The sequence below is a fragment of the Chiloscyllium punctatum genome, chromosome 17 (assembly GCF_047496795.1).
Source record: "Chiloscyllium punctatum isolate Juve2018m chromosome 17, sChiPun1.3, whole genome shotgun sequence".
Taxonomy (NCBI): Eukaryota; Metazoa; Chordata; class Chondrichthyes; order Orectolobiformes; family Hemiscylliidae; genus Chiloscyllium; species Chiloscyllium punctatum.
In genome coordinates, this window is record NC_092755.1 from 57,218,811 (window position 1) to 57,229,390 (window position 10,580).

The 10,580-nt window shown below is 45.9% G+C and overlaps 1 protein-coding gene across 1 annotated transcript in view; it reads right to left on the reverse strand.

The window, feature by feature from the left end:
- The window catches only part of LOC140487861 (solute carrier family 2, facilitated glucose transporter member 11-like), a 93,095-nt gene that overhangs the window by 69,087 nt on the left and 13,428 nt on the right, over positions 1 to 10,580 (reverse strand). The gene's annotated exons all lie outside the window — the stretch shown is intronic.

A 10,580-nucleotide genomic window follows, 5' to 3' on the forward strand; every position in this document is an offset into this window, starting at 1 on the left:
TCTCTCTACAGATACTGCCAGACCTGCTGAGTTTCTCCAGCACTTCCTGCTTGCAGAGGTCATTTCTTATTCCCGTCTTTGCAAAGTGAATGTGTGGCCAAACATTAAGCTCCCTTTGAAAGTAAACACTAATTGTTGTCCCTTGCATACACTGGTAGGCAGGATGACTGGGCTTGTGCTGGTTAATGATCAAGACATGAGCAGGAGGGTAAGCAAATGTCACCAATCGATACTGCCCATTTATTCACCTTGCTGACCTCAGGGATTGAGTGGTCATTTACAATTAATAAGTCCTTCGAAACAGGGTCCAACAGAAATGTGACTGCAGGCAATTGGCAGATCCAAAGGCTTACTCATCTTTCATAAGTAACTATCAAATGGGGGGTGGTTGACAATGGACGAATCCTCATATGATGAAAATGCAACCACTTGTACAGCTAACTTGCTTCAAGTAACAAGGGCAGATGGATTAAAGATTAAATTGATGCACCAGGCAATTTTATACATCTCCGAGATCAGGCAACAGAATAGAGTAGTAAGGGAACAGACAAGGTTTAACTAGCTCACCATGCAATCAATTACCTTAACGTGTAGCATTTTTATATCCTTACCTTAATATCTTAAAAATTGAGAATTGTTAGATGCCAGTGATTTTAATAATGTACTTCTCTGGAATTCACTTCTCTTTGTCTACTCACAGCAAACATTCCTCATTTACTTCCCATTCCCATGGTCTCAGGATTCAATGTTTACATATTTTAGGCTGAATATAATTTTTGTGTTCACATAATGGAATACGAACAATATTAAAGAAAGAGAGACATGTATATCTCTGGGGATTTTCGGGATTGATCCTATACCATATTTCAACACAGCACCATCTGTGACAAACGAGCATTGATCATCTATTAATCCAGAGATGCATATAATGTTCTGTGGACCTGCATTCGAATCCTGCAATGGTAGATGGAAGAATTTGAATTCAACAAAAATTAAGAATTTAATGATGACCATGAAACCACTGCTGATTATCAGGGAAAAAAAACCCCATCTGGTGCATTAATGTCCAGATCACATCAACAAAGTGTGTCATGCATGTTACCAGTTGTAGGCATTTGTCAGGATTGCAATCACCACAGTACAGTCTGACTGCAATCTTAACTGCTATCCCTTTCTCGCGAACATCACCCAGGACATGAAACGTCAATTCCTCAAGGACATTTCAAGACATAGGTATGTCCATGGCAGCTCTAGTAGATATCAAACACCTTTATAGGGTGTGACCACTCTATAGTAAGTCATTGAAGATCAAGCAAATAGATTCTAGTAAAAAGTGTTGGTCAAAGCTGTTACAATGATATGTTTCTACAGGCCAATATTGTAATGTTGAGTCAATGTCTGACAAGTGAAGATTGTGGCTTACTTCAGTGCCCATTACAGACAAATGCTGTGACAAGTTGAAAATTCCCATTTGACCTCTTTATGAGAGATGATGACGTGTGTTACTCCACAGTGAGCCCCACAATTTCAGGTCTGGCAAAGACTCAAAGGCTCTTCAAGGTAATCAACACTTGTTGCAACTCAGTGTGTTTCTCTCTGGCAGACGTGTGTGTGTGTGTTTGTGTGTCTGTGTGTCTGTCTGTCTATCTCATGGAGTCACAGACCTGTCAGCACTGAAACAGACCCTTTGGTCCAATTCGTCCATGCTGACCAGATATCCTACATTAATCTAATCCCATTTTCCAGCACTTGGCCCATATCCCTCTAAACCGTTTTTATTCATATACCCATCCAGATGCCTTTTAGATGTTGCAATTGTACCAGCTGTGCCACCACTTCTTCTGCCAGCTGATTCCATACATGTACCACCCTCTGCGTGTAAAAGTTGCCTCTTGGGTTCTTTTTATATCTTTCCCCTCTCAACCTGAACCTATTACCTCTAGTTCCGGACTCCCACAACCTAGGAAAAAGACCTTTCCTATTTACACTATCCATGCCCCTCATGATTTTATAAACCTCTATTTGGTTACTCCTCAGTCTCCAATGCTCCAGGGAAAACAGCCCCAGCCTGTTCAGCCTCTCCTACCTTTGAAACCCTCCAACCCTGGCAACAATCTTGTAAATCTTTTCTGGACCTTTACAAGTTTCACAACATACTTCCAATTGAAGGGAGACCAGAATTGCGCACATTATTCGAAAGGTGGCCTAACCAATGTCCTGTACAGCTGCAACATGTACTTCATGCTCTCACCAATAAAGGAAAGCATACTAAACACCTTCTTCATTATCCCATACACCTGAGACTCCTAGGTCTCTATATTCAGCCACACTCCCCAGGACCTTACCATTAGGTGTATAAGTCCTGCCTGATTTGCCTCACCAAAATACAGCACCTCACATTTATCTAAATTAAACTCCATCTGCTACACCTCAGCCCTTTGGCCCATCCGCTCAAACTCCCATTATACTCTGAGGTAACCTTGTTCGATGTCCACCACACCTCCAATTTTGGTGTCATCTGCAAACTTACTAACCATGTCTCCTATGTTCACATCCAAATAATTTAACTGAATGATGAAAAGCAGTGGACCCAGGCTCGACCCTTGTGGCACACCAGGAGTCACAGGCCGCCAGTCTGAAAAGCAACCCTTGACCATCACCCTCTGTCTTCTGCCTTCGAGCGAGTTCTGTATCCAAACGGCTAGTTCTCCCTGTATCCCATGTGACCTAACCTTGCTGTTCAAGCTACAGTGTTGCTGGAGTCTTCAAATTACAAGCAGAACATGACACATGGAACAAGCAGCAGCTCAGTACACTCTAAATGTCTTCCTGTCTGCCCCGGGCTGGTGTCCCTTTATCATTTGGGGTAAATGCACTATACACTTTAGTCTGGGATTTCACAGAAAGACTCAAAAAACTCTTTCAATTAACACAAATAACTTCTGAACAATGAGGGAAAATGTTTGGACATCTGTCTTGTATGACACAAGCTTAAGCAGTATTTGTACTGCGCTATCATCAAAAAATACCAACCCAAGGTAATTACTTTCTGAACACAGTTCAAAGGCCTGGAATTCAGAAGACAGAATGAGGGCCTGATTTCACTGACACAAAGAACATTCTTTGACTTAATTATGGCTTTCTTGAGAGACTCTTTCCTCTGTCTTGAACTTGGAAAGCCTCAGGTAAGTGAAAGGTTATTTAGGATCAATACAAAGAGAAACACCTTCTGAAGTTTGTGAACTTTTAGAATTCTCTATACCAGAGAGCCGCAGACAATCAGTCAATGAGAACATTCATCAAGGCAAACAGATTTTTGGGTATGAAGCTGATTTGTTGATAGCACTGGAACACGGAATTCAATCTTGCTACAACTAAATGGTGAGAAGGCCAGAGGCTTCCTATGGCTTATTCCTGCTAGTACTACATTCTCATCAAAATTGCAAATGCTCCCATCTCCCCAACCAATGATATGCATGACTACTTTGGAGAAATTCCATTTTAATTTTTTTTAAAACTTTCACCCATAAGATACTTGACAGTACATGTTAACCTGGCCACTGAGTAGTACCACTGTTAGACATAGTGAGCATTAAGAATGAACAGTCGTGAATGAATCTATTAGAAACGCAAGACCACCTGCAAACAGAAGCACGACACTATTCCTGAAACAGACAACCTGCTGCGACCCCTTACAAAGACAACCATGTCATTGAAGTCAACTAATAAGATGGGTGGCACGGTGGTACAATGGTTAGCACTGCTGCCTCACAGCGCCAATTTCCCGCCTCAGGCAACTGGCTGTGTGGAGTTTGCACATTCTCCCTGTGTCTGTGTGGGTTTCCTCCGGGTGCTCCAGTTTCCTCCCACAGTCCAAAGATGTGCAGGTTAGGTGAATTGGCCATGCTAAATTACCCGTAGTGTTAGGTGAAGGGGTAAATGTAGGGAACTGGGTCAGGGTGGGTTCGGAGAGTCAGTGTGGACTTGTTGGGCCGAAGGGCCTGTTTCCACACTAAGTAATCGAATCTAAGATAGACAGCTCAGTTTTCAGCACCGCTGCCTCACAGCACCAGGGACCTGGATCATTTCCACCCTCAAGCGACTGTGTGGAGTTTGCACATTTTCCCCATGTCTGCGAAGGTTTCCTCTGGGTGCTCTGGTTTCCTCCCACAGACCAAAGGTCTGCAGGTTTGATGGATTAGTCATGGGTAATGCAGCAATAGGGTAGAGGAATGAGTGTGGGTTGGATGCTTTTCAGAGGGTTGGTGTGGACTTGTTGGGCTGAATGGCCTGTTTCCGCACTGTGGGGACTTGATGTCCCATGAATCTTTCCACCATCATAAGTCTGTGCTCCCCGCTCACAGGTCTACCCTGTCCACTCTACCTAAGCCCCTCAAGATTCAGTACACCTTGATTAAGTCAACCTTCAGCCTTCCCTGCTCTAAGGAAAACAGCCTTAGCCTGTCCAATCATTTCTCAGAGCTGCAATATTCAAGGTCTGTTAATAGCTGTGTGTCATAAACTCCCAATTTCCTTTGATGTGAGCTGTGAAAATGTTCTGATGTTGCCACCGTGCCAGTAGGTTGTGTTTAATTTTGGATCATCACACCAACAAGGTTTAGCTGAAAGCATCGGCTTTAATGCAACCACAAGATCGAACAGAACAATGAGCAACGCAAAATAGCTGTGTCTACAAAATGTGCCTTCCAAGACATGCGCACAGCCACTCCGATGTTTGGCACATGCCAATCAGAGTTGGCGCACCGTTTGTGCCATTGACCTCAGAGGTCCATGCAGCCAGTAAGAAAATCAGAGGGAGCCCTACTCCCAGCCACCAGATGGCAATAACATATCAGGATGTTGTATGTTTGCATGGCACGCCCATTCCAGTACCCCATCCACCAGGGTGCCACTGTGCCAAACACAGCTGGATGAGTTCTGGCTGTCATTTTGTTGAGAGTGGGTTTCTGCAGCACAGCTTGTTCTGGTGGTACACAGCCTAATTTCTTTGCCAACTTTAAACCGTGATTGTAATACCAATGATATGGAAGCACAGGAGGTTCTGGGGAAGAACGAGCTGCCACCCCTTTGTTAATTTGAGCTCAACCAAAACTCCAATCATATCCAAATGCACACCAAGTCTGTTAAACTGTCATCCCTGTGCACAATGTTCATTGAATTCTGGCTTGACAACACCTTGATCTTTAAAATAATCCCTTCACATCCTCAACTCTGAGACTTCCCAACTCATGTTCCGTTGAATGGTGCAGTCACCCTGCCTTTTCCCCATCTTAAAGGTTGTGGTCATTCAACAAAGCCAGTGTTCACTTTGTTTTAATGTCCCTATGGATTGTTCACCATCCCTTCACTGCAGTGTGTGTGCAGAACAGTCCTAAGTGGGAGCTTTATGAAACATTGGTAGGGGCATAAAGGTCTGAAAGGGTTAATGTTGAGAAGTTCATGAAGCATCCCCAAAGAGGGTGATACCACATGCACTTGGGTGGGGAAGACAGGTTTAAACTTTTTCCCTATAATCCAAGTGTTCCTATAATCTTGTAATAATGCCGATCATCTCAGTATAACTTTGTACCTCATCACTATCATTGCAATAAACTATATCTCAAGATAGTCTTCTCATTAGACTACTGATTGTTCTGTTCTACTGCACTTGATTAACCAGGTCCTTAGATCCTTGGTATAAGAGATGCTGGTGGTAACATACATAGTAACATATGTATCATCTCTTCCTCCTGATAGTCTCCGTAATTATACCTCATGAATTAATGCAACCTGTACCTATTGCTACAATACCTTGTCATGACAAGTGCATCTTGTCATTAAGAATCTTCGGTGGTTAACTCTCTGCCTCTGTTAATTTGATAGGTCCCTGGATCCAGTATAAAGGAGGAATGGTGGTCACATTCCACCCAATCCCAGCCACCAGTAGTTGGTGCCACATCAAACAACATGGTGATTAGCAGGGGTGATTGTTGCTCAAGGTGATTGCAATGAAAACAATTCATTTGTGAAGGAGTGAGTTTCCCACTTTATGAAAATCACTGCTTTAAGAGGACTCATACAGTCAGTCAGCAACTGCAAGGCCCCAAAAAGGCCAAGTAATCAGCAGCACTATGGAAGCAACTGCAGAGCAAAAAGCTATACAAGTAAAGAAAACTTACACCTTAGAGCTGGTAAGAGGTACAGCATGGGCAAGGGGCTACAGCAGATGGCTTATAAATTGCCTAAAAAGGTGCTAATACTTTTGAATAAACTATAACAGCTTTAAATAATTACTTTAATCAGAAAAAAATTCTTGAAACAGCACAGTTTAACACAATAGTTCAACATCCAGAGAAATCCATGGATAATTTCTTTAATGCTCTCTTTGGAATAGTGGAAAACTGTGACAGTGGCATTTTGAAATCAAGATCCATCAGAGACAGAATTGCCAATGGAATTATTGATGAGTCTTGGCAGATTTATCGCAGATTAAGGAAAATGTAACTTTGAAGAAGGCTTTTCCAAGTGCGATAGCAGAAACTAGGTAACAGACAAGCAGATCCTATCAAGAGAAGGACAACCTTACAACAAGAGAGCAACAGACCAAGGCACTTTATAATCTGCAGAGAAACATAGAAATTAGGAGCAGGAGAAGGCCATTCAGCCCTTCAAGCCTTCCCTGCCATTCAATATGATATGGCTGATCATCCAATTCAGTCCCCTGTTCCTGCTTTCTCCCTGTACGCTTTGACCTCTTTAGCCCTAAGAACTGTATCGATACCTTATGTGATATTTTGGCTTCAACAGTTTCCTGTGGCAGAGAATTATACAAGCTCTGGGTGAAGAAATTCTGCCTCATCTCTGTCATAGAGATGTACAGCGCGGAAACAGACCCTTTGGTCCAACCCATCCATGCCGACCAGATATCCCAACCCAATCTAGTCCCACTTGCCAGTACCCAGCCCATATCCCTCCAAACCCTTCCTATTCATATACCCATCCAAATGCCTCTTAAATGTTGCAATTGTACCAGCCTCCACCACTTCCTCTGGCAGCTCATTCCATACACGTACCACCCTCTGCGTGAAAACCTTGCCCCTCAGGTCTCTTTTATATCTTTCCCCTCTCACCCTAAACCTATGCCCTCGAGTTCTGGACACCCCAATCCCAGGGAAAAGACTTTGTCTATATATCCAATCCATCCCCCTCACAATTTTGTAAACCTCTATAAAGTCACCCCTCAGCCTCCAACGCTCCAGGGAAAACAGCCCCAGCCTGTTCAGCCTCTCCTTGTAGTTCAGATCCTCCAACCCTGGCAACCTCCTTGTAAATCTTTTCTGAACCCTTTCAAGTTTCACAACATCTTTCCAATAGGAAAGAGACCAGAATTGCACGCAATATTCCAACAGTGGCCTAGCCAATGTCCTGTACAGCCGCAACATGACCTCCCAACTCCTGTACTCAATACTCTGACCAATAAAGGAAAGCATACCAAACGCCTTCTTCACAATCCTATCTACCTGCAACTCCACTTTCAAGGAGCTATGAACCTGCAGTCCCAGGTCTCTTTGTTCAGCAACACTCCCTAGGACCTTACCATCAAGTGTATAAGTCCTGCTAAGATTTGCTTTCCCAAAATGCAGCACCTTGCATTTATCTGAATTAAACTTCGTCTGCCACTTCTCAGCCCATTGGCCCATCTGGTCCAGATCACATTGTAATCTGAGGTAACCCTCTTCGCTGTCCACTACACCTCCAATTTTGGTGTCATCTGCAAACTTACTAACTGTACCTCTTATGCTCCCATCCAAATCATCAAAAAAACAAAAAAAAATCCTAAAAGACTTTCCCATTATCCTTAAACTGTGACCCTAGTTCTGGACTTGTAGTCATTGAAAACACCCTGACTGCATCACCCTGTCTAATTCTATTAGAATTTTATAGGTTCCTAAGAGATCACCTTTCATTCTTCTAAACACAAGTGAATGTAGTCCTAATCGATCCTGGCTCTCCCTGTATGTCAATTGCGCTATCCCAGGAATCAGTCTGTTAACAATCTGTTAACACGACAAGGTAAAAACAATGACTGCAAATGCTGGAAACCAGGTTCTGGATTAGTGGTGCTGGAAGAGCACAGCAGTTCAGGCAGCATCCGAGGAGCTTCGAAATTGACATTTCGGGCAAAAGCCCTTCATCAGGAATAAAGGCAGTGAGCCTGAAGCATGGAGTGATAAGTTAGAGGAGGGTGGGGGTGGGGAGAAAATAGCATAGAGTACAATGGGTGAGTGGGGGAGGGGATGAAGGTGATAGGTCAGGGAGGGGAGGGTGGAGTGGATAGGTGGAAAAGGAAATAGGCATGTTGGACAAGTCCGGACATGTCATGGGGACAGTTACTGAGCTGGAAGTTTGGAACTAGGGTGAGGTGGGGGAAGGGGAAATGAGGAAACTGTTGAAGTCCACATTGATGCCCTGGGGTTGAAGTGTTCCGAGGCGGAAGATGAGGCGTTCTTCCTCCAGGCATCTGGTGGTGAGGGACCAGCGGTGAAGGAGGCCCAGGACCTCCATGTCCTCGGCAGAGTGGGAGGGGGAGTTGAAATGTTGGGCCACGGGGCGGTGCGGTTGATTGGTGCGGGTGTCCCAGAGCTGTTCCCTAAAGCGCTCTGCTGGGAGCCGTCCAGTCTCCCCAATGTAGAGGAGACCACATCGGGAGCAACGGATACAATAAATGATATTAGTGGATGTGCAAGTGAAACTTTGATGGATGTGGAAGGCTCCTTTAGGGCCTTGGATGGAGGTGAGGGAGGAGGTGTGGCGCAGGTTTTACAGTTCCTGCGGTGGCAGGGGAAGGTGCCAGGATTGGAGGGTGGGTTGTAGGGGGGGCGTGGACCTGACCAGATAGTCACGGAGGGAACGGTCTTTAAGGAAGGCGGAAAGGGGTGGGAAGGGAAATATATCCCTGGTGGTGGGGTCTTTTTGGAGGTGGCGGAAATGTCGGTGGATGATTTGGTTTATGCGAAGGTTGGTAGGGTGGAAGGTGAGCACCAGGGGCGTTCTGTCCTTGTTACGGTTGGAGGGGTGGGGTCTGAGAGCGGAGGTGCGGGATGTAGACGAGATGCGTTGGAGGGCATCTTTAACCATGTGGGAAGGGAAATTGCGGTCTCTAAAGAAGGAGGCCATCTGGTGTGTTCTGTGGTGGAACTGGTCCTCCTGGGAGCAGATACGGCGGAGGCAGAGGAATTGGGAAACGGGATGGCATTTTTGCAAGAGGTAGGGTGGGAGGAGGTGTAATCCAGGTAGCTGTGGGAGTCGGTGGGTTTGTAAAAAATGTCAGTGTCAAGTCGGTTGTCATTAATGGAGATGGAGAGGTACAGGAAGGGGAGGGAGGTGTCAGAGACGGTCCAGGTAAATTTCAGGTCAGGGTGGAATGTGTTGGTGAAGTTGATGAATTGCTCAACCTCCTCGCGGGAGCACGAGGTGGCGCCAATGCAGTGATCAATGTAGCGGAGGAAGAGATGGGGAGTGGTGCTGGTGGAATTACAGAAGATCGACTGTTCTATGTAGCCAACAAAGAGACAGGCATAGCTGGGGCCCATACGTGTGCCCATGGCTACCCCTTTGGTCTGGAGGAAGTGGGAGGATTCGAAGGAGAAATTATTAAGGGTGAGGACCAGTTTGGCCAAATGAATGAGAGTGTCAGTGGAAGGGTACTGTTGGGGACATCGGGAGAGGAAAAAATGGAGGGCTTGGAGGCCCTGGTCATGGCAGATGGAGGTGTAGAGGGATTGGATATCCATGGTGAAGATGAGGCATCGGTGGCCGGGGAAACGGAAGTCTTGGAGGAGGTGGAGGGCGTGGGTGGTGTCTCGAACGTATGTGGGGAGTTCCTGGACTAGGGGGGATAGGACAGTATCAAGGTAGGTAGAGATGAGTTCAGTGGGGCAGGAGCATGCTGAGACAATGGGTCGGCCAGGGTGGTCAGGCTTGTGGATCTTGGGAAGAAGGTAGAACCGGGCAGTGCGGGGTTCCCGGACTATGAGGTTGGAAATTGTGGGTGGGAGATCTCCTGAGGTGATGAAGTTCTGTATGGTCTGGGAGATGATGGTTTGGTGATGGGGGTTGGGGTCATGGTCGAGGGGGCGGTAGGAAGAGGTGTCCTCGAGTTGGCGTTTGGCTTCAGCGGTGTAGAGGTCAGTGTGCCAGACTACCACTGCGCCCCCTTTATCCGCTGGCTTGAAGGTGAGGTTGGGATTGGAGCAGAGGGATTGGAGGGCTGCGCGTTGTGAGGGTGAGAGGTTGGAGTGGGGGAGGGGGGTAAACAGGTTGAGGCGGTTAATGTCCTGGTGGCAGTTGGAAATGAAGAGGTCGAGGGCAGGTAATAGGCCAGCGAGGGGTGTCCAGGTGGATGGAGGTGGGCGAAGGGGTCCTTGGAAGGTGGGCGGGAGTCCTGATTGTGAAAGTAAGCTCGGAGGCGGAGGTGGCAGAAGAAGTGTTCGACGTCACCGCGTGTATAATATTCATTGATGCGTGGACGGAGGGGGATGAAGGTGAGTCCTTTGCTGAGGACTGATCGTTCGTCCTCA